General features: G+C 32.6%; 1 non-coding gene across 1 annotated transcript; it reads right to left on the bottom strand.

Annotated features, from left to right (window-relative positions):
• Positions 1-6,181: 6,181 nt before the first annotated feature.
• On the bottom strand, positions 6,182-6,288 carry LOC148573337 (small nucleolar RNA R71). The gene has a single exon (XR_015906581.1). It is a non-coding gene; the product is annotated as a small nucleolar RNA R71 (small nucleolar RNA).
• Positions 6,289-6,795: the final 507 nt, after the last annotated feature.

Genomic DNA, 6,795 nt, shown 5'->3' with positions numbered 1-6,795 from the left:
CACATTTAGCTATATATCTAGTTTTGGTCTGCATGTTCCTTAGTTAAACCTCATGTTTCTATATATACGAATCCTTTGCCAGATATCTTCTAGTCATAGAGTTTATGTTACCATGTCATGAAATCATTCTCAACTTAAGCTAATAAAAAGAGGTAAGGAATAATTATATCTCTAATAGCCACCAATAGGAACTCTTGCACAATTTTTACCCAGCATTCTAGCTTCACTTGCTACGTAATAAGTTAATAACACACTGTTAAAAAAGAACTTGATGATTAATAGTCATAAAAGAATGAGAAGCTAGAAGACTAGTATGATGTGAAATTGAAGAATGTGATGTTTGTCCAAATCCCTTCTCTTGGTTAAATAATAAATACTTAGATATTTTGTTTAATTGTTGCATGACAAAATTATAAATCAGTTTACATTTACTGTCCCTTTTAGTGAGATTTGATCAGTCCATATAATCATATATTGTTTTCCTTCAATAACGAAACGGTCAGACTCTATAAATGTTTGATTTTCCTTTTGTCAATGGTCTGTTAGCTTATCTTATTTGATTCTCTTTGAATTGATTTTGATGCTTTACTCCAATAAATTGTGGGCTTGAGAAAAGGGATATTAATATATTATAGAATATTGGAATCAGATAACACAGGGTGGTTAGTTGGTTACTGATGTAATATTCAATGAATCAATTTTAACACAAGTCACTCACATGCTACTCTTGTTTACGCCATGTGACTAATGAGATTTCCAAGGGGAATATAATGATTGATTCAGGCACACCAGCAACATACCTTACCACAATAATTTTATGACCAATTGGTAGAGGAATTGAAGATGCAGATTAACCTGAGACCTATTTTGGATGATCCAGACTTTGGGACACAACTCTGTTATAAAAGCGAGACAAATCTTGAAGGGCCAATTTTGACTGCTCATTTTGATGGGGCAGATGTGCAATTGATGCCCATACAAACCTTCATTTCACCAAAAGACGGGGTATTTTGCTTTGCAATGGCTGGAACAAATAATGGAGAATATATATTTGGCAATTTTGCACAAGCAAATATTTTGATTGGTTTTGATCTAGAAAAAAGGAATGTCTCCTTTAAGCCAGCTGATTGCACCAAACAGTAGACTACTATAATGTAATTTCAAATGTTGATATTGATAGTTATATCTAATAACTAGTATTTTTACCCGTAATAGCATTTTATTACGGGAATATACATTTTTTAAAATTACAGTCCACTTTGTTATGACAGTATAAATTATGCATGGTACAAAAGATTTATAAAATCAAACTACTTTTATAAAAAAAGGTCGTAGATTGACAAAAGTCTCTGACTAAGAGGACCAAGGTATCTATAGATAAAAAATCAAATAATAAGATTTTTAGTTATTATTTTTATATGAAAATGTCTATTTTTTATTAACAATTAATTTTAATATTCGTTATCTAAAATTTGAAACAATTTAACGTGTATACTTTTATATTTAATTAGGTGTTAAGTCTGTTACACAAATAGAAATAATTAATTTTTATACTTGTTATTTAAAAATAATATTTTTTCTCTTTATGTATATAAAAATATAATAAGATATTAGCATAATAAAATTATATTGAGAGTTATAAAATTAATTTAAAATTAAACAATTAAATTTTGATTCTAACTTTTAATTATAACATTAGTATTCTCTCCAAATTATATGTAATAAATATTTGAAAGAAGAAAAATGAAAATATAAATTAGAAAGATAAGTGGTGAATATTTAAAACTAAAAAAATATGTATATAATAATAATAATTTTTATTTGAATTATATTATTTTGTTAATTTTGTTTTCTGTAGAACAAAAAGGTAAAAAAAATAGAGAATGAAAGAAAAGAGAGAGAAAGATAAAGATGAAGAATGAGAGTTAGAGTGAAAATTTGTTAATTTTGGAAGAAAAAATTTTATTTTAATTGTAATAAAAAATATCAGATTACATATTTTGATTTGTCAAAATTACTAATATAAAATATAAATTATATATAGAGTAAAAATGGTAGAGAGAAATAGAAAAATGGAGAGAGGTAGATGAGAGAATTTATAATTGGAGTTTATTGATTTTGAAAAAATATATTTTTGCTCAATTTTAATAAGAGAGTGTCATGTGACACATTTGATTATTAAATTAGATAGTAATATATGATACATAATATAGGTATATTTCAATTTTAATTTTAATACAATTAAAGAATGTCATGTTGCACACATTTTGATTGTCAAATTAGTAATTAGTCATTGATATTAATAATGATATATAAAATAGATAGAGTGGTTGAAGGAATAAGAGAGATAGAGAAAGGAAGAGAGAGAATGGGAGAACTTTTTAATTTTGGAGGGAAAGATTTAATTTCAATTGTAATAAGAGAGTGACATGTTGCACATTTTGGTTATAAAATTAGTATGGGAGAATAAAAAATTCTTTAATTTTAAAGAAAAAGATTTAATTCCAATTACAATGAGAGAGTCACATGTGACACATTTTAGTGTAAAATTAGAAATATATAATAGATTTGAGATGGGGTTAGGGATTACTCAACTCATATTTAGAAGCATTTCACAAAAGATGTAATCATCTCAAATATGCAATATTATATAATAAATGAGCCTGTGCTAATTTTCAAATTAAAAGTTAAGAAGAGAAAGTAGGATTTACTTAGATTGTAGTATCCCGATAAACTGTTTCAATTATTTTTAAACCTTTGATTGAGGACAAAATATGAAGAAAAGGGCGAAAATTGGAGACTGCATCATTTGGTGTTAGAAACCTTTTTTCTCTAGCATCTAGGTTCAAATGTCTTATAAAAATAGAGACGAATATCTTATAACCTATAAGAGTGGTATGACAAATTCTCAAATCGACTTCTTCTTATTGAGGAGGGTCGATTGAAAATTTTATATTAATTGTAAAATTATCCTGGGAAAGAGTTTGACAACACAACATAGGATGCTCGTCATGAATTTTCGTGTTGAGCAAAAGTTGAGAAAAAGACATCATACGAAAAACCCAAGGACGAGGTGGTGGCGGATGAAAGGTGAAGAATAAAGAAGCTTCCTAAGACAGGTAGAAGAAGAGACAAAGTGGGATGGAAATAAAAACGGAGAAGAAATGTGAAAGGAGATGGCAGAAGTTATTAGAAGAACAGCAAAAGAAAACTTTGGTGAATCTAAAGGAATAAGACCAAGAGACAAGGAGTCTTGGTGGTGGAATGCGAGTGTACAAAAAAGATAAAGATAAAAAGGGAGTACTTTAAAGAGTGGTCTTTATGCCGTAATGCAGATAATTGGAAAAAATATAATGCGGCTAACAAAGAGAAAAAAGTGGTTGTAAGTAAAGCAAGAACAAGAGCATACGAGGGTCTTTACTAGTCTTTGGGCACGAAAGAAGGAGAAAAAGGTATATATAGAATCGCAAAGAGTTGTGAAAGAAGAACGAGAGATTTGGATCAGGTCAAGTGCATAAAGGATAAGGATGGAGAGGTGCTGGCTCAAGAGGAGAAGATTAATGAAAGGTGGAAAAGCTACTTCTACGAGTTATTTAATGAAAGACAGAAGACTCTTCCGAGCCTTGGTCGGTTATACACAAGGAAAGAAGATCAAAACTTTAAATACTATCGAATGATTCGAGACTTCGAGGTAAAAGAGGCTCTAAAGCAGATGAAAAATGGCAGGGCAGTAGGACCTGATAATATCTCGATTGAGGTTTGATGCGTGAGCATCTTTCCTATCTTTTCCTAGTGAATTTGCATCTGAATTGCTGAGTTTAATCAAGATTTAATATATTTTAGCCACTATGAACGCTACTTTGAGTTGTGTGCAATTCTGTTTATTTCAGGTAGTGTATTAGACGAATTTTACAGAGTTGGAGTCAAGGATGGAGAACGGAGATAGTGAAGAATGCAAAGCTGCCAACTCCACGCCAAACTTAGACTCCCCAAGTTTGGCACCACAACAAGAAAGAACGAGGAAAGCTTGCTACCACCTCCACGCCAAACTTAATTCTCCCAAGTTTGGCGCCACTAAGAAGCCCCAAGGAGAATACACACTGCCATCTCCACGCTGAACTTGAGTAAAGGCGCCAACTCAAAGGCTCCAAGGAAAGTTTGTGCGCACCACTCCACACCAAACTTGACCATTGTCAAGTTTGGCGCCACAAGCCAAGAAGCAAAAGGGGAGTTCTGCCTAGTCCACGCCAAACTTGGATTCTTCCAAGTTTGGCGCCATCCTTAATGAATCCAATGGTCCCCACTCGTCCCAGGATGCACTACACGTGAAAGCTTTGCAAATTTTGATTAAATTTTATTTTATTTATAATTAGAAAAAGATATTATTTAGTTTTAGGAAATATATTTTTACATTAATTAGGATTAGATATAAAAGGGAAAAGAATCAGCCCTTTGGGCTCCGTTCTTCTCTTCTACCTCATTCCGCAAATTTCAGTTTTCTGAATCCTAGTTTTTCTCTCGAACCATGAGCAGCTACACCTCCACTGTTAAGGTTAGGAGCTCTGTCTATTGTATGGATTGATACTATTATTTTTCTATTTTAATTCATGTACTGATTTATAATTCAAGAATTGTTTTCGTTCTTTATTTTATGAATCTGGGTAGAACGGAAGTATGACCTTGGTTCTAATTGAGTTCTTGTATAACTTGGAAAAGCTCCTTACTTGAACAACAGTTTGAAAACAATTTCTCCTAAACTTCTAATTATCTGGACTTAACGGGATATGTGACATATAATCCTCTTATATTTGGGTAATTAGGGTTTCTGTGGCATATAACTAGAATTGAACTTCACCCTCTAATTGGAATTAAGTGATCAAGGAATTGGCGGTTGATGAAGGTTAGAGGAGACTAAAAGGTCTAAGAAATTAGGGTTTAGTCACTTATAGTTTGCCATGAATTAAATCTTGCATGATTAAAATAGTTAGTAAGAAAAGTCAATTCGAAAAATAGATATCTTTGATGCCTTAACTGTTTCTCCATATATTATTCACGACTTGTTTACTGCTTGCTTTTCTGATATTCTGAATTTACTGTTAATGCTTTTGAACCTTCAAACACCATTTTCTATTTGTCTGACTAAGCCAATCACTTAATCATTGTTGCTTGATCCATCAATCCTCGTGGGATCGACCCTCATTCACCTGAGGTACTACTTGGAACGACCCGGTGCACTTGCCGGTTAGTTTATGTGTTATAAATTCTGCACCAAGTTTTTGGCACCGTTGCCGGGAATTGACTGTGATTAACAACTATTAGTTGTTTGATTACTTAGATTAGGCATCTTAGTTTTAATTTTATTTAATTTTTGCTTTATTGTTTTCAAAAATTATTACTAGTATTTTTCTTTAATTTATGAAATTAAGTTTGGAGTTACCTAGTTAATTTTATTTTAATTTTTCTGTTTAATTTACCTCTTAATTTTCGAAATTTTCAGTCTGATTTTAGTCATCATTTTCAAATTTTTTCTGTTTTATTTATTTAGTATTTTTGTTTTATTTCTTTACACAGGTTATCTCACTGGGAATTCTCTACACTCTGACGTAGAGAATCCAATCTTTTCTTGTCTTCTGTCTGTTTATGAGCAGGAACATGGATAAAGAACCTCTATTAGACTTTGATCCTGAACCTGAAAGGACTTTGAGGTGGCGTTTGCAACACGCAAGACTTTATAAGGCTGCAGAGTCCACCATGGATCATAATAATGCTGCTAATGTCAATATGACAAATCCGAATGGGAATGAGCAACCTAGAAGAGTGGTTGACTCTTACACTGCTCCTAATGCAGATCTTTATGGAAAAAGTATTGTGGTGCCTCCTATAGCTGCAAACAATTTTGAACTGAAGCCTTAGCTTGTCACTCTTGTGCAACAAAATTGCTAGTATCATGGACTCCCTTAGAAAGACCCAAATCAATTTATTTCTGATTTCCTACATATTTGTGATATGGTGAAGACCAATGGAGTGAATCCTGGGGTATATAAACTCATGCTCTTCCCATTTGCTGTGAGGGATAGAGCAAAGCTGTGATTAGATTCTCAACTCAAGGAGAGTCTGGATACTTGGGAAAAAGGTTGTTATTGAATTTCTGACTAAATTTTTCCCACCTCAAAAGCTGACTAAGCTAAGAGTGGAGGTTCAGACTTTCAGACAGAAAGATGGTGAGACCCTTTATGAAGCTTGGGAGAGATTCAAGCTACTAACTAGGCAATGCCCTCTGGACATGTTCTCTAGATGGACTCAACTGGATATTTTTTATGAGGGCTTATGTGAAATGTCCAAGATGCACTTAGATAATTCTGCAGGTAGTTCTTTGCACATGAAGAAGACACCAAAGGAGACTACTGAGCTTATTGAGTTGGTTGCTAACAACCAATACTTATATTCCTCCAATAGGAATCCTGTGAACTCTGAGACCCCTCAGAAGAGAGGTGTTTTGGACGTGGAAGCTGTTGATGCTCTTCTTGCTCAGAACAAACTTTTGTCTCAACAAATAAGTCTAATTACTCAACAGTTGAGTGGAATGTAAGTTTCAGCTGTCAACACTCAGAATGCACCCCAAGAAGCCTCTTATGACATGACAGGTAATTTTATGCAAAATGAGAATTTTGATTATGCTCAGTCTTCATCTAAACAGGTCAATTACACGGGAAATGCTCTTAGACACCCCAATAATGATCCATACTCTAATACCTACAATTAAGGATAGATAAATCACCTAAATTTTGGGTGGAG

Source organism: Arachis ipaensis, chromosome B2 (genome assembly GCF_059453495.1).
Source record: "Arachis ipaensis isolate K30076 ecotype BB chromosome B2, ASM5945349v1, whole genome shotgun sequence".
NCBI classification, from domain to species: domain Eukaryota; kingdom Viridiplantae; phylum Streptophyta; class Magnoliopsida; order Fabales; family Fabaceae; genus Arachis; species Arachis ipaensis.
The sequence above is the reverse complement of the archived record's forward strand: the minus strand, read 5'-3'. Positions and strand labels throughout refer to the sequence as shown.